The following is a 24,029-nucleotide window of genomic DNA, read 5'->3' on the forward strand; positions in this document are numbered from 1 at the left end:
GTACCATTCTCACAGCAAGGATGGGGGAGAGGAGGGAGCAGGTCACACTATTCTCACAGTGAGAATGGGAGGAGAGCAGGGAGCAGGCCACACCATTCTCACAGCAAGGCTGGGTGGGAAGGAGGGAGCAGTTAAGGTGGGAGCAGGCCATACCATTCTCACGGGGGGGGAGAGAGAGGCGGGAGCAAGCTGTACCATTCTCACAATGAGGATGGGGGGAGGAGGAGGGAGCAGGTCATATTATTCTCACAGGGAGGATGGTGGGAGGGGCAGAGCAGGCCATACCATTGTCATAGGGACAGATGCTGCTCCCTCCTCCCCTCAGTCTACTCCTTGCTCCTCCACCCTCCCTCCAACGCCAGAGCAGGGAGGGGCAAAGAGCCTTTGGACTTGTCCTGACATCTGCCCCCCAAGCAACCCTGCTGAGGGCCCAGTGCTGACTGCTCTCTCAGCCACACACCCTGTGTTCTTTGCACAAGGCCCCAGCCCCGGTCGTTTTAGGGGTAGGTGACCAGAGCAGCTGCCCTCAATGCCAACCTCCAGAGGACTAGGGTGACTCCCGCCAGCCCTCCCCGACACACTGGCTTATTTGCACAGGGACAATCCCAGCCCGCCCCATTATTTGCACAGACCACTCCCCACCCCTCCCCCTGGGCCATATGCCATTTATGGCCTCCCCCACCCCCCCCCACAATCTGCATCTCATCACTGCACTGCCACTCAGGCATTATTTACAACCCACCCACCACTGGCATACTGTAGGCAGAGGGGGGCATGCAGAAAGGGAGCAGAAAGAGGAGGGGGTGGGGCAGAGGGGAACAGAGACTAGGTCTGATTGGGGGCAGCAGGGACTGGATGGGCCCATGGGTCTGATCTGAGAGTGGGGCAGGGAATACCAGGCTGGATGGGCCCATGGGTCTGATGCAAGGTGGCAGGGGGAGGGGAGATATTGGGGTGGGTGAGCCCATTGGTCGAACCTGTTACCCCTACCAGCGACCATGGCAATCAACCCTCATTAACACCCTGTCACCCCAAAAATCTATTAAAAGAACAAATGTAAATGGGGTGGGGGAAGGGGCGGTTTCCACAGTAACACGGCACCGGGGATATGGCATCATGCAAATGAGGTATGGCAGGTTATTTATAACTGTGCCTCGTCTGTGCCCCTCATTGGGTAATGGGGGCCATTAGCATGCGCTGCATAATTAGCCAATCACATTAAATGCTGCACCTGTGCGAGGGGAGGCACTGATTGACGCCTGAGCAGTGTGCTGGGGGGCTGGGCTCTGAGCCCCACGATTCTCCCTCCTCAGCACCATCATCCCCTGTGGGTTGCTCGGGTGTGGAGGTAGCTTTTCCTGCCCCCGCCAAATCCCAGCAGACTGCACCAAGGGATGAGACTGTACCGGAGAGTTGGATTGACTTGAACCTCCTCCCCGGGCTTCTCACTCCCCCAACTCATCCCCTCAACTCCCATCTTTCCCCACCCTTGCACCCCCTCCCCCTTACCATCTTACCTCCTTCCCTCCCCCTCCTCCTCTACAATCCCCCACCCCCCACCAGCCCTCTGTTCCCCCTTACTATTCCCACCCACCTCTACTCCCAACCCCCTCCAACACCCCCCTTACCATCCCCACCCCCTTGTCTTTTTTAGAGAAGGAAATTAATTAACTATTGATTCCTGCTGCCTGATGGGGTCACATTCCCACCAGACAGGTGGTGTTCTGTGGGGCGGGGGGGAGATACAGGGAGCTGGAAGGGGATGAAGCCAAAGGGGGTGGCGGGCTCACCATGCAGCAATGCAGTCACAAACAGGAGATGGGGAAGAATGAACATGGGGGCTGGTTTTACACTGTGAATTGCAGGGAGGGACAGGAGGTCTCAGTTCTATCTTCACCTCTGGGAGGGGAGTGGAGTTTACTGGGTTAGAGCGAGGGGGCCTGGGAATCAGGATGCCTGAGTTCTATTCCCAGCTCTGGGAGTGGAGTGGGGTCCAGTGGGTTAGAACTGGGGAGGGGGAGTCAGGACTCTTGGGTTCAGGGAGGAATCTGTGGCAGATCTGGGAACTGAACCCAGGAGTCCTGAGTCCCAGTGCCCTAACCACAAAGGCCTCCTTTCACGCAGCTCTTCTGCGGAACTGTGAGAAACATAACTAGGACTGCATCCAATGAAGTGAGCTGTAGCTCATGAAAGCTTATGCTTAAATAAATTGGTTAGTCTCTAAGGTGCCACAAGTACTCCTTTTCTTTTTGCGAATACAGACTAACACGGCTGTTACTCTGATAACTAGGATTCATGCTATGAAGCTTGGATTGGAATATATTCCTGACCCCAGATCAGGGTCAAGAACAGTCTGGTCTTGATTAAGTTTAAAGCACATCAAATCAAGGGTGCTCTCCCCTAAACACCCCACCATGCACACAGATGCAAAACAAGATTGATGCCAGCAGCAACATCCAATGAACTTTGGGTGAAACCCCCACCAGCCCTGGTCTAACAGGCTCTCAGTGCTGCATTGTTCACCTGAGGAACTCCCTGCTACAAGAAAATGATCAAACAATTCTCATTCTTCCTCTCTGGAACATTGCAACCTGGGTGTCTAAGCACAGCACAAAAAGTAGAATTACACCACTGAGCCAGGAACAGCCACCACTTAAATCTGGGGCAGGTAAATGCTAAGAAGAGTTGACATATTATTATTTGCTCTGGAGTCAGCTGAGATCAGAGCCCAGACATGCCACGTGGTGCACCGATTGAGACTGGGGCCCCGCCACACCAGGGAAGACAGACATTGAGAAACAGTCCCCACCCCAAAGAGCTCACAGTCTAAATAGACAAAAGAGGGGAGGGGAAACAGTGGCTCCAAGAGGCAAAGGGATTTGCCCAAGCTCAGCGGCAGAGCCAGGGGTAGAACCTAGGAGTCCTAGCTCCTAGTCCAGCACACTATCCCCTGCAATCCATCCTTCAGGTTGGGTGTACTGTGCTTTGACCTTGAGGTGCCAAGATCCCGAGAATGGTTGTGACAAAATCATGTAGCAGGAAGTTCCACAGGTGAGCAGCAATGTAGTGAGTGTAGAGGGGTGGGTGCTGTCCCTTGCAGGGATCCTAGGAGTCCAAGATTGGGCCCCTGAGCCACTCTGCCACACCAGTTCCCATCCTCATGGATCTGCTCGGAGAGGCATGAGTCCCTGCCCGCCTCCCGTCCTCAGTATCACAGTTCCAGCATGGTACGGCAGCCCTGGGTTGTCGCTTCAGATTAAGTGTGTTGCCAAGCATGTGCAGACAAGTACGATGGGCCCCATGCTCATGCGCTCTACTCTGCCAGCCCTGCAGGCTCTGCCAGCCGGGCTTTGTGCTGGGCAGCCAGGCCAGCACGGGGAGTTCAGGGGACGCAACGTCCTTTGGATCCCATAGGCAGGGATCTCTCACCCTCCCCCCATCCTTGTTCCTCAGGCAGGTTGCAGGGCAGCATCCTGCAACAGGGGCTGCCAGCCACTCAGCGTGGCGTGCAAGGAGGCACGCAGCTTCAGAGCACAAGCAACTGTGAGCAGGGCCAGTCTTGTGCAAGCACACAAGGATGGGCTCAAGAAGTGCCATGAGAGCATGCAAAGGTACGTGCACATGCAGCCACATCGCCTCCCGCAAGGACACTGGCTATGTGCACTCACGCATGAGCCTGCTGAGACTCCACACACAGATATGCTCCCACAGCCGCATCACCTATGCAAGGACACGCACTCACATGCATGTGCACATGGCCAGAGCCTCATGTGAGCCCACCCCTCCCTCCCCCTGCAGCCCCATCATCCTGTGCAAGGACGGACACATGCAACACAGCCAGGACCTTGTGCAAGCACATGACTGCACAAAAACAGCAGCCCCCCCCATCACATCCAGTTGCGCACACACACACACCCCCAAGGACACGCGTGCCTCACCGGGACAAATCCCTCACAGCAAGGAACACACCGGCAGACTCCATCATGTACCATGCTATCCATGGCACACGCACACAGGTAACACCAGTGCGAAGGGGGAGGAAACAGCATCAGGACTCCTGGGACCCATTCTCCGCTCTGGGAGGGTGGCGCAGGCTAGTGGTTAGAGCAGGGGGCTGGGAGTCAGGACTCCTAGGTTCTATCCCTGGCTCATCCACTTCCTTTCCCTTCCCTGTGCCTCAGTTACCCTTTCTCCCCCCCCACCACTCCCAACAACATGGTATAGGTGCTTCGGGGTAGCTAACACAGGGACTATCCAGCCTACTAGTACATGGGCCAATTTATTTACTCTGCCCTCCTAGCTTTTCTGGAAGGGGGTTAACAGAGAACAGGCAACGCAGCGAGTGGCCTTCACACTACACATTTACCAGGCAGCTCTTAATAAAAGCTGCCGTCATGCCAGCCCAATGCCATAACCTCCACTGGCTTCCACAAGAGGGGCAAGAACCTACACTGAGGGGCACAGAGCACAGGGCCATCCCTAGCCTAGAGCATCTCATTCCCTGCTCGAACCCCCTGGCCCCCACTCCCCTCCCAGAACTCAGAATGGAACCCAGGAGTCCTGTGCAGGGCATATAAATAACTTTAAAATAGCTACACCTGAGGCCTGCGGGGCTGCAATCAGGGGAGGAGAGGTGAGGGAGCAGTGTCCAGAGAACCTGCTTCTGGAGGAGCTCTTGGCCCTGGGGGGAGCCACCTCCAATGGGGGAGAAAGACAGGAACCCAGGAGTCCAGCATCCCCTGTCCCCCGCACACACACAGAGTCGCTTCAGTCTACTGCCTCTGGCCCAAGGGTGTCTCCTTGCATTAGGGCAGGCGGGCAGGCTGCTCAGACAGTGTGAAGAGGCGTCCCTCCCCCCAGATCCCCGAGTGCTGCCAGCCACACACTCACAACCGTGGGTTTAGCAGGCCAATGCTCAAACCACTGAGCTATCACTGCCCTGACCCAGGTGAGCACCGTGCCTGGACATGCTGCCCCCCCAAATCCCTCTGCTTCCATTGCATCCCCAGTCAGAACCCAGGGCTCCTCCCACCCCATTCCCTCCAAATCCCCCGACCCTGTCCAGCACCCCATCCCCCACTCTCTCTCTCTCACACACACACACACACACACCCCGACCCCCACTGGACCTCTCCCCACCTCCTCCTCCTCCCCCATACACACTCCACCCCCTGCTGGACCTCCCACCACCACTTGCCCACACACTCTTACCCCCACTGGACCTCCCCCCATCCCTCCTTTCATACACCCCGATCCTCTGCCGGACCTCCCCCCCAATCCCATCCCCCACTCACGCACCCTGCCAGGCCTCCCTGTAATCCCATCGCTCTATATATACCCCAACCCCCTGCCAGGTCTCCCCCCTCAGACACCCCGATCCACTGCTGGGCCTATCCCCCCCCCCCCCGGCAACTCCAATCCCCTGCTAGGCCTCCCCTCCAACCCCCCCGCCCCGCATCCCCCTCATCACACACCCCAGTCCTCTGTCCGGCCTCCCCCCTCCACATCCCATCCTCCCCACACACACAGTTCCCCCTTCGGGCCTTTCCCCCACCCACACACAAGTCCCCAGCCCTAACCTCAAACCCAAACTGTCAGTCCCCAACACCAGCTTCCAGGGCCTCCCCCTCCTAGTTCAACAACTGGGCAAACAACATGGTCTGCTGGATCTTGCTTTGTCCAGATGCTCTCAAGTAATCCAGTTAGGAGGGCAGTGGGGTACAGTAGTTAGAGCAGGGGGCTGGGAGTCAGGACTCCTGGGTTCTCTCCTGGCTCTTGGAGGGGAGAGGGTTGGGGGGACTGGGAATCAGGACTTGTGAAGAGATGGTTCAGTGCGCAAGACCCGCACTCGACTTACAGCACTGCAGGCTGGGAATAATGGCGTTGCTTTATTCAGCTAAACAACAGGATGGGGTGGAAACACTCACAAGCTAAACAGGAAGCATAGGAGGAGTGGAGCCTGGCTCCCAACCAGGGCAGTCGGGAATGACCCAGTTAACCCCATGATGACCACTTTACTAGAGGATTCCTGGGTTCTTTCCCCAGCTCTGGGAAGGGAGCGAGTAGCCCATTTAGAGAAGGGGGATAGGGAGCCAGGACTCCCGGCTCAAGGTGAAATTTCTGGGCCCTCCAGAAGTGCTGACATTCTTAATTTATTTTCTACAGCTAACAAGGCCAGAGCCCAGGGTGTGAAGGGAGCGAAGAGGGGAGGGGAATGCTGGGTGGGAGCAAGGGGGCAGTAAAGAGGGAGGGATTGTAACCTAGGGGTGCTAAAGCCCCACGGCCCCAGCAAGCAGTGTCTCACTAATCCCAAGCACAGCCAGGGCAGGCATCGATCGGTGCTCAGCGCTGCCACTGCAGGGCACCTTGAAGGTCAAGCAGAGGAGGAGACCCGCGTGGGGGGAGTGTTGGACAGATCGACTCCAGGGAGAACTCAGAACCCCCGAGGCCTCTGCCAAGGCCCCATCTAGCCCCGGTATCCCCTGCTCCATGTCAGACCATGCAGCGCCCAGGGTGATCTCAGTCAGGGTCCATGCAGCACCCAGCCCCCCGGGGGCCCCGCTCTGGGTCAGGGCCTGTGCAGCGCCCGGGCCGATCTCAGTCAAAGTCCGTGCAGCACCCAGCCTGACAGGGCCACGATCTCACTTGGGGTCCAGGCAATGCCCAGCCCAATAGGGGCTCTAATCTCCATTGCAGGCAGAGGGGGGAATCAGTGCAGTGCCCTGGGCCTCTTGGCACAACCATACAACAACATGCATTTCTGAATCCGCCTGCTCTGTGCGTAACAGGCCCCGTGGTGAGAAACGGGCGAGGGTGCCGGAGTTCCCAGCTGCCTGTTTCATATTTAAGCACCAAGCTGTTGCTTTCACACCCGCGTGCCCTGACTCAACAGAGGAGCACGGGCTCCACTGTCTGTGAATACGAGGCAAGCGGGACACCTAACGGCAACACGGGGATCCCTGCGGCCTGGGAAAGAAATGCGGGAGTGGAACACGGGGCCTTTCCCTCCAAGGGGGAGCCAGCTCTGATCTGGCCCCAGGGAGATAGGCTGGCTCAGGGGGTGGGAGATAGGGAGTCTTTCCCCTCTAGGGCATCATCAATTCCATGTCCTCGCAGTTCCAGCTGAGGGGTTTAACCACCTTCTCTCTCAAAAAAGACACTGACCACTGTGAAAGGGGGGCAGGCGTGAGGGGGGGTTAGACAGCTTTGGAGGATGCAGCATTAGGGGGGCTGGAAGAGGCAGTGGAGGGGGCAGCGTCAGATACTGAGTTTGTGCTGTTAATTTTAACTAACCTCAAATTATGTTTATGTTAATAACAGAATTGCCTCCCTCAGCCTCACCCCCAACTAGACTCTGAGCCTGGGTGACTCCGAAATCCAAATCCTTAACTTGGCAGCACAAGCACCCCACACTGGAGATGCATGAAAATATAATAAGCTGGAGTCCTGGCTCCCAGCCCCCTGGCTCCAACCCGCTAGACCCCACTTCCCACCCAGAGCTGGGGACAGAACCCAGGAGTCCTGGCTCCCACTTCTGTTCTTTACTTAGGGCCTAGGACTACTGGGTTCTATCCCTGGCTCTGGGATGCAGGTGGGGTCAAGTGGGATGGGATGGGTTGGGGTGGGGTTGGAGCCAGGACTCCCGGGTTCTATCCCTGGCTGGCTCTGGGTGGGGAGTGGGATCCAGTGGGATAGAGCAGGGGCAGAGCGGAGAGTCAGGACTCCTGTGTCCTAGGGGATGTTGGTGGGGTGCATGGGCCTTGGGCTGCCCCAGTACTGGGGGTGAATTTCACCCCATCTATGCAGAGAAGGCATTAAACAGTCTGGCACCCCTGTGGGTTGCATCTGGCCATGAGCCCAGCCACCTAGGTTCAAAGCCACTGCCCCTTGGGGGAGTCAAAACTGAGAGCTGGTATGTGCCCACAGAGGGGGACTGTATGGTTATCCAAGTGTGGGTAGGCACTGAGGTACCCCACCCTACTCCTCAGAGTGCTGGGCAAAGCCTAGGCCCATGGCGCAGCCAAGGTGGGGAACGGAAGCCAGGGAGCTTGAGGTCGGCAGCTTGAATTGATCCTGCCATGCAGCACCAGAATTAGCAGCGCAGCCAGGGCATGTGGTGCCAGACTGGCACCTGGGGGAGGGGGGATCCAGCGGCTTTTCAACCTTGGGGTGACTTCTAGCAGGCAGAGCCCTGCACCAGGAGTAGAATCCAGGAGTCCTGACCCTCCATGCTCTAACCAGTAGACTCCACTCCCTTCCCAGAGCTGGTTTCCAAGCAGGGAGGTGACTGCTTTTGACTCTCACAGACAGAGCTTGCAGCAAAGGCAGAAAATATAAATACTAATCAGTGCAGTCCCTTGGGGGAGCGGGCACAGCGGGGGGGGGGGGGAGCAGCCCTGGCCGATCAATCAGCAGCTGTCATCGCTCCCATCACAGCCCAAGACACCAGCCTAAGCAGCATGCATGGGCCACCGCACCAAGGGCAAGGGGGAAGAGCTAGTGTTCTCCCCAGCAGTCAGTGCTGGCCCCAATGCCCCAGCACGGCACTAGGGGGCACTGTGCTGCAGAGTAGGGGGCATCAGTAGGGAGCGCTCTCCCCTCGCAATCAGTGCTGACCCAGCGTGGCATTAGGGGGTGCTGTGCTGCAGGGAGTGGTGTCAGGGGCTCAGGACAGGGCACTCTCCCCTGACAGGCCCTTAAAATTCCTCCACACAACGTGGCTGTTAGAAACCTGCTGAGTCACACCCCAGAGATGGCTGCATTTTATGGAGGCTCTTGCGAGTACATGGCAGACCTCGGAATAGAACCCAGGAGTCCTGCCTCCCAGTCCCTCCCCCAACCCCACTCTTACTCACTAGAGCCCTCTCCCCTTCCACCCCAGGAAATCTGATAAGTGTCACAATAATTCAGGAGATTAAAGGATTGGCTGTGAAAAGTCCATCCTTGCCCGGGGTCCCTAGGATACAGCATTTCCCTGCCAGATCAAATACCCCGTCTCAGCTATTTCCCACCGCCCACCGCTCCCTAGTGCTCCCCCACCTTCCAATCTGCTCCCCCCAATTAATAGCCCCCTACTTTAGCCCCTCCAGCCTGGGACTCACAACCTCCTGCACCCGTGTATAACCAGGCAATGGGCCCTCCCACCCCCAGCTCCCTCCCTCCCTGGCACCTGCCCTCCACTCACACCCCAGTTGATCCATGGTTCTAGACCCTCCCAGGCACAGCCCCCACGTGGGGAGAGTGAGGTGGGGGGGAGACAGAAGAAAAAAGGGGAAGTAAGGGGGGTTGGCTCACCCTCCCATCTCATTCCTGTGCCCTGGCATGCGGGTGTGGGGAGAGTCACACCCCCGTCCCCCCAGGGTACAGCCTATTTGGTGGGCAAGCACGGAGCAGTCAGGTCTGGATGCAACTGAGAGGCACCAGACCCCATTTCAGGGAACGAGGAACTGTGCCACCCTGCAAAATCACTTTACCACCAGCCTGGCCATGCTGGGCCCAGAACCAACATGGGGTGTTGCTGGGCCACCTTCCCGTGCAAGCACATGCACACACGCACACACGCACTCTCTGCCCTCTGCTCCCAACTGCCCTGCGTTCACCAAGAGAGACTTGCCCAGCCAATCTCCCATGGCCTCAGAACGGACCCTGACCCATTCCCTGCCCTCGCCCCATCCATGAGACAAGTTTGCTTGGTCTCAGCCTGGTCGGTCCCTAGCAGGACAGGGCCCGCCAGTCCCCTATCACAGCAGCTCCCTGCACTCCCATCCCCCCTGTTACACCGCCCCCACCCCACTCCACCTCCCGCCCTCCCACCTTCCTATTTGTGGATCTCAGCAGCAGGACTGAGTCAGCCACAGAGACGGCGCTTCCCAGTCCTCCCTGGGGGGACCCAGGTTTTAGAACTGACTCAGCCGCGTGGGGGGAGCTGTGTGTGCGTGCGCATGTGTGTGTCCCCGTCCGGGGGGGCCTCCCCCTGCCATTGTCGTCGTCCCCCGCCCCGGGGACACACACAGAAGTCAAGCTGCGTGACAAGAGCACCTAGAGAATCTGAGAGATCGTCCCCCTCATCCCAGCACAGACCCCTTTTCCCCCACGGACCAAGACCGCCCCCCCACCACAGACCCCTTCCCCCACCGACTGAGACTGGCCCTCCCCCGGCACAGACTCCTCCCCTCCACTGACCAAGGCCGCACTCCCCCAGCACAGACCCCTTCCCCCACCAACTGAGACCACCACAGACCCCTTCCCACACACCCCCAACCAAGATCAGAGCCCTCCTGGTCCCAGCACAGACCCCTTCCCCCGACCGACCAAGATCAGCCCTCCCCCAGCACAGACCCCTTCCCACCCCTGACAGGGATCAGGGCCCTACCAACCAAGATCAGCCCTCCCCCAGCATAGACTCCTTCCCCCCACCGACCGAGATCGGCCTCCCCACCCCAATCCCAGCACAGACCCCTTCCCCCCAACCTAGATCGCCCCCCAGTCCCAGCACAGACCCCTTCCCCCTACCAACCGAGATCACCCCCCAATCCCAGCACACACCCTTTCCCCCCAAACCCAGATCGGGCCCCTCTCCCCTCTCAGCACAGACCCTGACCCCCACAACCAAGATCATCCCCCTTGTGCCATACTGACCCCTCTACCTCAGACTGGGGGCCCCCTTGTACTATACAGACTGACCCCTCCCGACTGAGATTGTAACACAAGCAGGTGCCCACAGACCCTCCAACTGAAACTGGGGCTCTCTCTCACACTGTACAGGCCTCCACACCAATCAGGATCAGGGCCCCCATTGGGCACTACACGGACCACGAATGACTGAGATGGGACCTTCACCATGCGAGGCACAGCACAGACACACAGTGAGAGAGAGTCCCTGCCCCAAGAGCTCCCAGTCTGAATGGACAAAGCTGGGGAGGGGGAGAAAGGACTTGAGCCAGGAATAGAACCCAGGAGTCCTGCACCCTACACCCCTGCCTACCCTGCTGTGCCATGCTGCCTTTAAAACAATTCTTCTTCTCTTATGCCCTTATAAAAGGCCCAAAGCAAGGCGTCCCCCAACACACACCCCGCGCTGTCCGGCCAGCTCCTGGGCATGGAAGGGGAAAGATCATAGAATCATAGAATATCAGGGTTGGAAGGGACCCCTGAAGGTCATCTAGTCCAACCCCCTGCTCGAAGCAGGACCAATTCCCAGTTAAATCATCCCAGCCAGGGCTTTGTCAAGCCTGACCTTAAAAACCTCTAAGGAAGGAGATTCTACCACCTCCCTAGGTAACGTATTCCAGTGTTTCACCACCCTCTTAGTGAAAAAGTTTTTCCTAATATCCAATCTAAACCTCCCCCACTGCAACTTGAGACCATTACTCCTCGTTCTGTCATCTGCTACCATTGAGAACAGTCTAGAGCCATCCTCTTTGGAACCCCCTTTCAGGTAGTTGAAAGCAGCTATCAAATCCCCCCTCATTCTTCTCTTCTGCAGACTAAACAATCCCAGTTCCCTCAGCCTCTCCTCATAAGTCATGTGTTCTAGACCCCTAATCATTTTTGTTGCCCTTCGCTGGACTCTCTCCAATTTATCCACATCCTTCTTGTAGTGTGGGGCCCAAAACTGGACACAGTACTCTAGATGAGGCCTCACCAATGTCGAATAGAGGGGAACGATCACGTCCCTCGATCTGCTCGCTATGCCCCTACTTATACATCCCAAAATGCCATTGGCCTTCTTGGCAACAAGGGCACACTGCTGACTCATATCCAGCTTCTCGTCCACTGTCACCCCTAGGTCCTTTTCTGCAGAACTGCTGCCTAGCCATTCGGTCCCTAGTCTGTAGCGGTGCATTGGATTCTTCCGTCCTAAGTGCAGGACCCTGCACTTATCCTTATTGAACCTCATCAGATTTCTTTTGGCCCAATCCTCCAATTTGTCTAGGTCCTTCTGTATCCTATCCCTCCCCTCCAGTGTATCTACCACTCCTCCCAGTTTAGTATCATCCGCAAATTTGCTGAGAGTGCAATCCACACCATCCTCCAGATCATTTATGAAGATATTGAACAAAACCGGCCCCAGGACTGACCCCTGGAGCACTCCACTTGATACCGGCTGCCAACTAGACATGGAGCCATTGATCACTACCTGTTGAGCCCGACACTCTAGCCAGCTTTCTACCCACCTTATAGTGCATTCATCCAGCCAATACTTCCTTAACTTGCTGACAAGAATACTGTGGGAGACCGTGTCAAAAGCTTTCCCAAAGTCAAGAAACAATATATCCACTGCTTTCCCTTCATCCACAGAACCAGTAATCTCATCATAAAAGGCAATTAGATTAGTCAGGCATGACCTTCCCTTGGTGAATCCATGCTGGCTGTTCCTGATCACTTTCCTCTCATGCAAGTGCTTCAGGATTGATTCTTTGAGGACCTGCTCCATGATTTTTCCAGGGACTGAGGTGAGGCTGACTGGCCTGTAGTTCCCTGGATCCTCCTTCTTCCCTTTTTTAAAGATTGGCACTACATTAGCCTTTTTCCAGTCATCCGGGACTTCCCCCGTTCGCCATGAGTTTTCAAAGATAATGGCCAATGGCTCTGCAATCACAGCCGCCAATTCCTTCAGCACTCTCGGATGCAACTCGTCCGGCCCCATGGACTTGTGCACATCCAGCTTTTCTAAATAGTCCCTAACCACCTCTATCTCCACAGAGGGCTGGCCATCTCTTCCCCATTTTGTGATGCCCAGCGCAGCAGTCTGGGAGCTGACCTTGTTAGTGAAAACAGAGGCAAAAAAGGCATTGAGTACATTAGCTTTTTCCACATCCTCTGTCACTAGGTTGCCTCCCTCATTCATTAAGGGGCCCACACTTTCCTTGGCTTTCTTCTTGTTGCCAACATACCTGAAGAAACCCTTCTTGTTACTCTTGACATCTCTTGTTAGCTGCAGCTCCAGGTGCGATTTGGCCCTCCTGATATCATTCCTACATGCCCGAGCAATATTTTTATACTCTTCCCTGGTCATATGTCCAACCTTCCACTTCTTGTAAGCTTCTTTTTTATGTTTAAGATCCGCTAGGATTTCACCATTAAGCCAAGCTGGTCGCCTGCCATATTTACTATTCTTTCGACTCATCGGGATGGTTTGTCCCTGTAAACTCAACAGGGATTCCTTGAAATACAGCCAGCTCTCCTGGACTCCTTTCCCCTTCAAGTTAGTCCCCCAGGGGATCCTGGCCATCCGTTCCCTGAGGGAGTCGAAGTCTGCTTTCCTGAAGTCCAGGGTCCGTATCCTGCTGCTTACCTTTCTTCCCTGCGTCAGAATCCTGAACTCAACCAACTCATGGTCACTGCCTCCCAGATTCCCATTCACTTTTGCTTCCCCCACTAATTCTACCCGGTTTGTGAGCAGCAGGTCAAGAAAAGCGCCCCCCCTAGTTGGCTCCTCTAGCACTTGCGCCAGGAAATTGTCCCCTACGCTTTCCCAAGATGCCTGTTTTTATATTTACACACACGATGCTCTCTCAATAATTCAGCAGCAGTCAGCTCAGATTAGGGCTTAGCTTGTCCTGCTGGGATCAGGAATAAATAAAATATCACTGGTTAGCGCAGACGTATGGGAGCAGAGTGGAGGGTATCGGGGTGGAGTACATACATTCTTAACAAAAGGCCTTAAAATCCAGCCCTGAGTTCCCGCAGCAATTGCAGATCAGACAGGCAGGCCTTCAGGGTAATGAGATCAGCCCAGATCAGCCCTCAGGGCGAGAAAAAGGAGGCATGGCTTAACTGCTTCCCGCTTGATGGTAGCGCCTACAAGCCACAGCAGGAATTGGGGGGCCCATCCCACCAAGTTCTGCGTGGACTCCAACCGAGATCGGGCCTCCATTGTGCCAGGTGCTGCACAGACCCTGATCAAGATTCAGGCACTGCACAGTCCCGACCAAGATCGGGGTCCCTGTCAGACCAGGCACCACACAGGCTCCTGTGACTGCTATCGGGGCCCCCATCATGCCAGGGACTGCACAGACCCCCTCAACTGAGATTGTGACCCCTGTCATTCTGGGCACTGCACAGCTATACACACACCTGACAGAGGTCAGGGTCCCCATTGGGCATGGAGGGCGGCTAGACCCACTTCCTGGGTTATGGGAGGGTTAGGAGTTATGCCACCCACGCTGCACAACAGCCTTAACTCTGCCCCTGCAAAACTGGGACACACCTTGCCCTCGTCCAGCACAATTCCGTGTGTCCTGATGGCGGTATTGCCCAGGATCCTATTGCACCGGGGCTGTACAGACACAGCCCCAAACAGCTTTGCGCCCTCCTGCCCCTCCCTGCGCTAGGCCTTCCAGCCACACCGCCCCACCCACCGGGGCCGAGCTCCCCATGGCATCGGTGGCTGCACAAGACTTGACCACAGTGAGGCTGCTGGCGTGCAGAGATCACAGCCTGTCGGTGCTGGCCAGGCCTGTTGCATCACACTGCCCTGTCCAACTGTCTCCACCTGTTGGCTCTGAGCTTACACTTAGGCCAAGTCCACCCCAGAAGCCCCGTGCCGGGAGCGCCGCCCTGGTATGGTACCAGCAAAGTCCTCCCAGCGTGGACCCAGCTTAGCCCAACACACAGTGGCGTACCCCAGCCCCTGCATGGAACAAGCTGGAGCAGTAAAAGCCTGGCTCTGCCAGCCTAGCTGCCTCTGCACTAGGGGTCTTTGCTGGCACAGACTTGACGGTCGGAGATCCCGCTTGTGCCACAGACGTTTGTAGCCTAGGCCAGGCCTCAGACTGCAGGCTCTTTGGGCCAGGGACCGCCTGTTAGTTCTGTACAGTACTAGAGCTCGGGCCGTGTCACTGTACCAACCCGGAGCAGCGGTCAGCAGGAGATGCAGCCAGGCTGGTCCCCAGTGCCCATCGTTGCCCAGTGCTGTGTTATCACCCGCAGTGCGCTGGCCCCACGATGGTGTCATCAGCCCGAGCTCTGCACCTTTCATCCCTGGATCTTGAAGTGTTTTTACAAAGGAGGTCAGCCTCATTATCCCCATTGTACCGGGGGGGAAAACTGAGGCACACGGCGGGGCCGTGACTCGTCCTGGGTCACCCAGCAGGCTGTGGCTGGGCCGGGAATAGGGTCCTTCGGGCCGCAAAAGGCAGCCCCTGGGGCAGGCACTAGGGCAGAGGGAAGTCCCAGTGCAAGGAGGAGCGAACGGAGCTTAAGCCCAAGTGCCTGGTCTGGAGCCGCAAAGAGGCAGCATAGGCTGCGGGCTCAGCCCCCGACCAGTATGTGAGTCAGGGCGAGGGCACTCTGTGCGGGTGCCCCCTTCACACAGCCCTCGGGTCCCAGCGGGGACAGGGAGATGGCAGAGAAAGCACCAGCGGTGCTCTGCATTCGCTGCTGTCACCAAGTTTTTGAGTGGTGAATTTCCCTTGTTGAGGGGAGAGGCGGAGAGGGCATAGCAAGGGCACCCGCGGGTGACACGAAGGGGCATGCTTTACCACTGCTCGCTTACCAGCTGGGCCTCCTCTGTGACCCTGACAGGACCGGAGCCACAGAGCCTGGGCACTGAGCATGCCTAGTCCCCCCAGGGTGGGCCCATGCTAGGCACTGAGTGTACCCAGTCTCCGCTCCCCACCCCATCGCCAAGCTGCCCCGTGCAATCATTACTGGAGAACCGCCAGCGCGTCAGCTGTGTCTGAGCAGCAAGCAGGAGCTCTTCCATCCACGCAGCGTGTGTAATTAACCGCCTTGAAATCACTCGGAGCCCAGCAACTGCTCCCTTGCAGGCAGCAGATGGAATTAGTGGGGATTCCCCGCACACGCACACGGCCCCCCTGTACTCCTCCCTACAACTGCCCCCGATACAGCACCCGACTCGGCCTCCCCCTCTGTTCCACACAAACACAATCCAGTCTCACCACCGCTGCAGTTGCCTTCCATGCTCCCAACAACACTGGGATTTGGGTGCTGAAATGCAGCTGCCTCTGGGGTTCAGCAGGGCGCCTGTCCACTCAGGGGTCCTCCACCCAGCGCTGAGATGCAGCCACATCTGGGGTGGTGGGGCATGGGGGCTGTTTATACAGGGACCTCTTGCTCAGGGCTGAAATGCAGCCACCTCTACAGAGAGCTGTTTAACACACTGGCTTTACACAGCACTGTAAACTTACACAGATGTTATAGGAAGTAAAGAGACATGCACTGCCCCCAAGAGGTCACAGTCTAAGGCCCTGACCCCTAACACTTACCAGGAAGGGTAACGTTACTTTGCCACAGCAGCCCCCCGGTGCGCAACTGAGCACTAGGATAGTAAGTTAAAGTGTGTGGGGGTGGGGAATGCCTTTTCACCAAACCTTCCAGGGAGGGAAATGGGGTCTAGTGGGTTATTGCAGAAAGACCTAGGAGTCAGGATGCCTGGGTTCTATCCCCAGCTCGGGAAGGGAAGTGGGGTCGAGTGGGCTGAGAGGAGTCCTGGGTTCTACAGAGGTCAGACTAGGACTTAAAAAGTGGCTTTTGCGGGAATTACTTAAAATAAATCCTGACTTCTGACCCCCTTGGGTCACAGCTCCAGGGACTCACCCCACGAGGATCAAAGGTGGGATTTAAACCCATGTTAACCAGCCGCTTTTAACCCCAGGTCTGGGCAGGAGCCACTGCATTTGCGCCCCCATTAGCTGGGCAAGGCGAATCTGAGGGGGCCATGTTGGCTTCTCCACGCTCAGCCCTGACAGACAGAGGAGGGAGATACTCTGTGATCCTTTGTATTCACCCATTCTTGGGGTCTCTGCTAGTCCCCTTCTGCTTTGTTCTGCCCCACTGCACACACACACCCCCAGCATACACCCATGGGACAGGCCTATCTCTTCAAGTGACACAAAATTCCTATGCTCCAGGGGATTATAATCACACACACACTGCAGCCCCATTCCAGTGCCCACTGCAATGCCAGGGGATTATAATCCCACACACGCTGCAGCTCCGTTCCACTGCAATGATGGGGGATTATACCACACACACACACACACACTGCAATGCCTTTCCAGCACTCCAGGTACCTCCCCTTCAGATGTAGCATCTTCACTGTAGTGATATTCCAGTAAGAGTAGAGATCCCAGGGAGATTATACTCCTCCAGATGAGACAGTTCCAAAGCCTCATGAATGTTTCCACTAGTGAAATAGCCGGCGTCTTGCAATGTCATTCCAGTACCATGATGCCCCTTGCAGTGCCCTTCCAGTGTCAGCTGCCATTCCAGTGCCATAACCCCACCCCTTGCAGTGCCCTTCCTCCTCACTGCATTGCTCCACCAGTGTCAGACAAATCCAGGAACAAAATCTCCCTCATACCTTTCCAGTTGCCAATTCTCCCTTCCCACACTGGGTGTTGGGTCGGGTTCTACCTACATGTTGTCCTCCGCACCCCTGCCACGAGGTGCCGGAGCTGAGAGTGCAGCCCATGCACCTCCAATGCAGCTCCCTGCAGTCACCCATCAATCCAGCCAGCCTGCCCTGCAAGAGCCCCCCATGCCGTCTGGAACACCCAGGGCACGAGATACCCAAGCCCCACTCTCCCATCGGTGCAGCCACAGGATGGACCCTCGGATGATTTGCCCAGCCCTGCCCACAATGCCTACTGCCCCCTCAGCCACCAGGATGGGAGCAGACAGGTCCCACACTCTGCCAGTGCCATGCCCATGGGCAAAAATGGTCGCACAGCTCTAGATTGGTCCTTAAGTGACTCTGCCAAAGTCTTGGGGAATCAAAGGAGCTGGGTCCCTCTCCTTTGCAGGGAATGAGGGCAGAAGCAGGCATTCGCTGGGGCATCAGCTGGAATTCATTAAATTAACTCCAGTCCCAGCTCTGCAGAACCCCCTGAAGTCAGTGGTCTGAGGGGACTCCAAAGATGGGGTTCAAGCCCTGGCTCTGGGAGGGGATTGGAGTCTGATGGGTTAGGGCAGGGGAGGTTGGGAGTCAGGACTCCTGGGTTCTATTCGCGGCTCTGCCACCGATGTTGGGTAAGTCCCTCTCCATGCCTCTGTTTCCCTTCCCGCTCTTTATCTAAATAGACTGTGAGGTCCTGGGGACAGGGACAGTCTCTCACCGTGGGTCTGTGCAGCACCTGGCATGACAGGGCCCCAATCTTGGTCAAAGCATCTGCATGCCACTCTCATATAAATAACAGGGTTTTTTTTGGCAGTAAGCCTTACACACAGAAAAGCAATCACTCTGGATTACAAGGCTGCATACAACTGGGAGGGTTTGGGGTTTTTGTTTTTTTTTACAAATAAAGGATCACTTTTTAAGCCAGTTTGCAAAATCAGGTGCAAATCCATGTTTGCACAAACTACTCTAAATCAATCTGGTGCTTTGGGGGTGGGGGTGGGGGGAGCTATTGAATTAAGGCCAGAAAGGGTCTGTGGGATTTATTTTTTTGCTCTTTTTTCTTTTGGCTGCAGGGAAAGAAATTATCCGTCACATTTATCTCGTCCACCACTTTAAAGAAAGGAAAATTATTATAAAGAAATGACAAACCCCCTAACTACAAGGAGAGAGATTGCACAAGATGTGGGGGAAGGAGAGGTTTTCTTCCCTTCTGTTGCAACATTCAAATGTATCAATTAGTCACAGCCCCAGCTTTTGTTTTATAATTGGAGGAAAGGGGCAGCAGAAGGAAATTTAAAAGGGGAAAAAGCAATAGCCAAGCGCGCAGGTTTATAAACATGCAGGCACACACGCCAGAATTTGGAGTGAATTAAAGAAAGTTGAACTCCTGGGTGGAACGTTGTAGCGAGCCGATAAGGAAAAGCAACAGAAGGAGAATGCTCTCCAGGGCTTTTGTGGGGCTGTTTTATCTGAAGTGATAAAACTCCTCGAGTGAAATATTCCGAGGAGAACCCTTCTCAACTATTCACTGTGAGACGGGGAGGAGGGGAACTCAACCCTTCAGTAGGCTCTTTTCTCTGTCTCACAGGCACGGTGTCTGCACCCAATTGCACACCAGTTCGCACCTGGAAGTCCAGGCGGAGTTCCGTTTCGTTTAGGCTAGTCGGGAATGGGCTTAGGCTACGCTGAAGTAAAGGCGGTAACGCCGAGGAAGGCAGCACAAGAATGGCTGGAAGCAGAAAGCCAGACACGTTCTAATTAAAAACAAGGCTCCAGTTTTTAACAGGGAGGGGGGATTAACCGCTTGAACAAACCCCCAAGGGCAGGGTTAGGTTCTCATCTCCAGGCTAGATGGCTGCCCTTCTGGAAGATGCTTTAGACCAGTGGTTCTCAACCAGGGGTCCGTGTATCCTTGGGGGTACGCTGAGGTCTTCCAAGGGGTACATCAACTCATCTAGATAGCTGCCTAGTTTTACAACAGGCTACACAAAAAATACTAGCGAAGTCAGTGCAAACTAAAATTTCATACAGACAAAATGCGAAAGGAAGCAGTTTCTCAGTAACAGTGAGCTGTGACGCTTTTGTATTTTTATGTCTGATTTGGTGAGCAAGTTATTTTTAAGTGAGGTGAAACTTGGGGGTACGTGAGACAAATCAGACTCCTGCAAGCAGAACAGTCGTCTGGAAAGGCTAATATCACTGCTTTAGATAAACACAAGGGCTTGAGCTCAGTGCAGGGGTCAGGTTCTCTGGCCTGTTGCACAGCAGGGCAGACGAGAAGATCTAACGGTCCTTCCTGGCCTTTCAGTCTATGAATCCAGGTTGGAAATCTCCCGTAGGCCCTGAGAAATCAGTGTTGGGGGGCAGGATTGGTTCGAGACCAGCAGCAGCCAGCTTCATCCAGTTTTAAGCCAGTGCCGATATGCCCCCTGTGACATTGAAACCACCCCACTTGGCCCACCCAATCTTTGGCTCCATAGGCACCAGACTGAGAGCACCCCCAGCTCTTTGCATCCAGAGATCTCCAAGCGCACTCCAAAGCAGGCCTGTGTCATCATCTCCCTTCTACAGGTGGAGAAACTGAGGCACGGGAAGAGCAGTGACTTGCCCCAGGTAACCCAGCAGGCCCGGGGCAGGACTTAGCATCCCGAGTGCCACAGCAGGGCTCCAGCCACTAGGCCAGGCTGCATTTGGGGTGTAAAACACCGACAGTGGGACGGGGTGTGTGGGGAAGCTCCATCTGGCTCAGGTTCCATCCCTCCTGTTCTTTGCATGACTGTTGAGCCTCAGTCCAACCCCAGTGTGGCAAGAAGGGGTGAGGCTGTGGGTCTGGATCCACCCAACTTGATTTCAGATTAATATTTCCAGTGCCCTGTCTCCAAAAATCATTTGGCAGGATAGAACCAGCCCCCAAGCGAGTAGACATGCTGGAGAAAGGGCCTGGGTGCTGCAGGGGGTCGCACAAACCTACTGACCTACAACAACGCTGCAACACCTGGCTTGTGCATCCAGACAGAGAGAAATGCTCACGTGGGCAAAGGGCCACGCTAAAACTCCGCTTGGATTCCCCTCCACCCCCACAAAGTGAGTGCTGGGCATGTGGCTGAGGCCAGAATCAAAAGGCAGCTATAAAATAGACTCGCTGCATATTTGTATCCGATCCTGGAGTCTGTTCCCTGGGGCGAAAGACCGTGGCAGGTGTCTGTAAATCAAAGCCAAACACCTGAGACATAATAAGTGTGGGATGTAAATACATGGCTACATGAGACGGATAGACTGAGACGCATTTCCCTCAGAACCGTATTCATCATTCCCTCTCGCCCTGACGGACCAGTTCTGGGCTGAGCAGACACAACAGAATTGGGCCATTCACACTGGGAGATTTGCCGTTGGTTTCCTAATAAAATTCATTAGAGTAGAGTAGATACCCCCCTCCATAGGGTGCTCTTGTTCGGTAGGGGCTTATTTTCAGGGTAGAAATCAAACATTCATTTATTTTGGTGGGAGAAAGGCCCTTGGGCGCCAGCCACATACAAAATCGCGGAAACGAAGATGCTATTGTTTGATTTATCTAGGAAAAATTCCTCCCTCTTCCAAAGGCAGCGGTACGTTGCCCCTGACGCTGCGATAGTGTCTGACAGAGGGTTGGAAAAGCGATAAGGTGCTGGGCTGGAGTAATCTAACCCACAAAATTAATAATATAAATGTTTGCAACATGCCAGTGGAGATATCTAACAGCTAGCCTGCGCTAACTAACAGACCCTACTGAAAACGCAAGCCAGGAGCTTAGCAACTGACTCTTATTTCCATGGTTGGGGGGTTAATTTTCTTTAAAATCCTATTTTATACAGGGCTTCACACACCACCACTTGTTTCCAAGGATGCCTTTCATTTCTGCTGGGAACCCTCCGCTCCCTTCCAATATAATTAATCTTCTCTCTTTCTCCAGACAAACTCCCCTTAAAGGGCACAACACAGCCTCCCACCCCCACTTTGCTAAGAGAACTGCTCCCCATCCCACGTCAAAATATTTCAAGATACAGACGCTACAGTTAACTCTGGTCAGAGGGGTTCAGAGCTTTGAGCCAATGCCGGCAACATTTTGTCAGATTGTGCTGTCATCTCCCCTGCCAACCCCCCCACCCCACACTGTGTAATTTCATAAGCTTTGGGGTGTTGTGTATGTGTGTGAGAAACAACGCTACAAAACATACACAAGATGCACACTTCATGGAAGACCCAATCTGCTCCAATCTGAATGAAACCATCCCATTAATATTAAATAATAACGTGAAGCCTTAATAACAACCACCAATCTTCAGCCAGACCCATCTGGAAGCAGAATATTGCTATTTACGAATATGTTAATCCTAGTCTAATCACAGCAGTAGTGCTGTTCTTCAAACCATGATGGAATTAAAGAATAATAACAACATACGGCTAATATTCACACTGCTTCCTTCCCTGCCTCCGTCTGGGCAATATGTATTTTTTTAACTCAGCATTTCAGATGATCTATCCGCCAGCGTTCCTCCTAATGCAAAGATATCAACTCCAAATGCCAGTTGCTTGCTTCAGAGAGATAACCTCAACCTTATAGATAAGGTTCACACGCACACACACACACCGTGTAAAATAAATATATAAAAGACAGACCCAGGGAAAACATATTTCGCCAGGTCCCCACCCCCACTGGACAGCGCAGCAAAAGCTAAAATGTCCTCAGCTTGCCTCGTTACACCCCCCGATATCCCCTCACCCCCACCCCAATGCAGCAATGACTCCCCTGCTGCCCAATCCACACACCCCAATGCCACCTCTGCCAGCTCCGAGTCAGCAGCAATGCAACCCCCAGCCCCCACACATAGATGCTTAAAATAGATGTCGGGGTGAGAAGGGGGTGCCCCCCACCCCCGTGCAATGTGCATGGATCGGCTGTAGCTCCACCACACCCCATCCCCTTGCAGCGATGCCCCCCACAATCCATCCCCACCACCTTGCTGCTTTGCAACGCTATGGAAACCCCCACGGTTGCTACGGCTGCAAAGGGTGGGGGGGGAGGCTAGTGCAAATGGATGCAGCGGTACCCCACCCCCACCCCCTCCCATCGCCCCCCACCCCCAAGGGCAGTGATGGGTGCAGCATCCCGGTACCTGCTCCGGGGGGGGGCCTTGTACGTCCAGCTGCTGCAGAGGAAGGCAGGAGACAATAGAAAGGTGGTGGACCCTCCTCCTCCTCCTCTTCTTTCTGCCCCCCCTCCCTGCCTGGCTCCCTTGCAACAAGAGATGCTGCTGGATGCTGCTCCCGCAATCCGCCTGCCAATTCGAATGGCAGCATCAGCACCACAGCTACAGCGCCGCCCCGCTGCCCCTCCCTCCCCAGCGGGGGTGGGGTGGGGGTTGTGCAGCCAATTCGGCACGGTGGGGGGCATGCACAGAGCTAATCCAGCCCGAGGCTGGGGAACCCCTCCCAGCACACCCCGGGAGCCAGATTTCTCCCACAGCCGCCATGCACCAGGGTAGGGACAGAGACGTGAAGAGCTAGGCAGCCTGGCCTAGTGGGTGGAGCGTGGGGTTGGGAGCCAGGACTCCATTATTGTAATGCTGGGGCAGCCTGGCCTAGTGGGTGGGAGCCAGGACCTCAGTTTTGCAATGCTGCATCTGTCCACCACTTGAACAATTTGCCCCCAAAACACACACATGATAAAATGGGGATGATACATTTGCAAACTCTAGGGGACAGGGATCTAGATTTCCTGCATCCCTCTCAAGTGGGAAGGGGAGTGGGGTCAAGGGCTTACAGAAGGGGGCGGCTGGGAGTCAGGACTCCTGGGTTCTCTGGGAGGTCAGATTGGTGACCGCCCTGCCCCAACAAGCTTACAGTTGAATGGACAGAGGGTGGGAAAGGAAACTGAGGCACCAGTGGAGGAAGGGACTCGTGCTAGATGGGCTCATTGGTCTGAGGTAGGACAGGGAGGGACGGAGGGAGGGGGTGGGGGAGATATTGGGCTGGATGGCCCATCCAGAGGGGAGGGCCTTGCCCAAGGTCAGTGGCAAAACCAGGCATAGAACCCAGGTGTCCTGAGAGGCAGTAAACTACCAGACTTTCCTTCCATTCTGTTCATCAACCAGCCAGGGGCCCCAGGAGGGAACAGGATTTAAGGGCACAAACAGATACAGTAAACGACAGGTGAGATGCTGCTGCAATCCTTTGAAAACGTACCGAGTAACATAAAGTGCTGTTACGGTAGGGCTGGCATGGACTCGAGGGGAGAGTGCCCCTACTGAGCCCTCAGCCCGCCCCCTGCCCCACAGCGCCCCCTGCTTAGCCCCCACCCCACTCCCTGCAGCATAGCGCCCTCTACTGAGTCCATGCCCCCCCTCAGCACAGAGCCCCCTACTGACCCTGTCCCCACTCTCTGCATACAGTGCCCCCTACTGATCCCTCCCTGCAGCGCAGCACCCCGTGCTGAGCCCCCCACGTCACCACCCCCCCGCAGCACAGCGCCCCTAGTTCCACTCTCCCACCCCTCAGCTACTTCACCAGCAGCCCTCAGCATGAGCTTGCTTTGACCACACGGCTCTGCTCAATCCCCTTCTGCACCCCCGCTGTCAGCCCAGACAGATGGACCCCCCTGCTTGTCGCTTGCATTACAGCAGCAGGC

At 55.5% G+C, this 24,029-nt stretch overlaps 1 protein-coding gene across 25 annotated transcripts in view; it reads right to left on the minus strand.

Annotated features, from left to right (window-relative positions):
• NRXN2 (neurexin 2) overlaps nt 1-22,684 on the minus strand; it is a 274,548-nt gene extending 251,864 nt beyond the window's left edge. For all 25 annotated transcript variants that reach the window (XM_073351968.1, XM_073351963.1, XM_073351962.1 and 22 more), the window contains exon 1: nt 22,519-22,684. The gene's annotated coding sequence lies outside the window, so the exon portion shown is untranslated. The remainder of the gene's footprint in view (nt 1-22,518) is intronic.
• Nucleotides 22,685-24,029: the final 1,345 nt, after the last annotated feature.

Source organism: Lepidochelys kempii, chromosome 7 (genome assembly GCF_965140265.1).
Source record: "Lepidochelys kempii isolate rLepKem1 chromosome 7, rLepKem1.hap2, whole genome shotgun sequence".
NCBI classification, from domain to species: Eukaryota; Metazoa; Chordata; order Testudines; family Cheloniidae; genus Lepidochelys; species Lepidochelys kempii.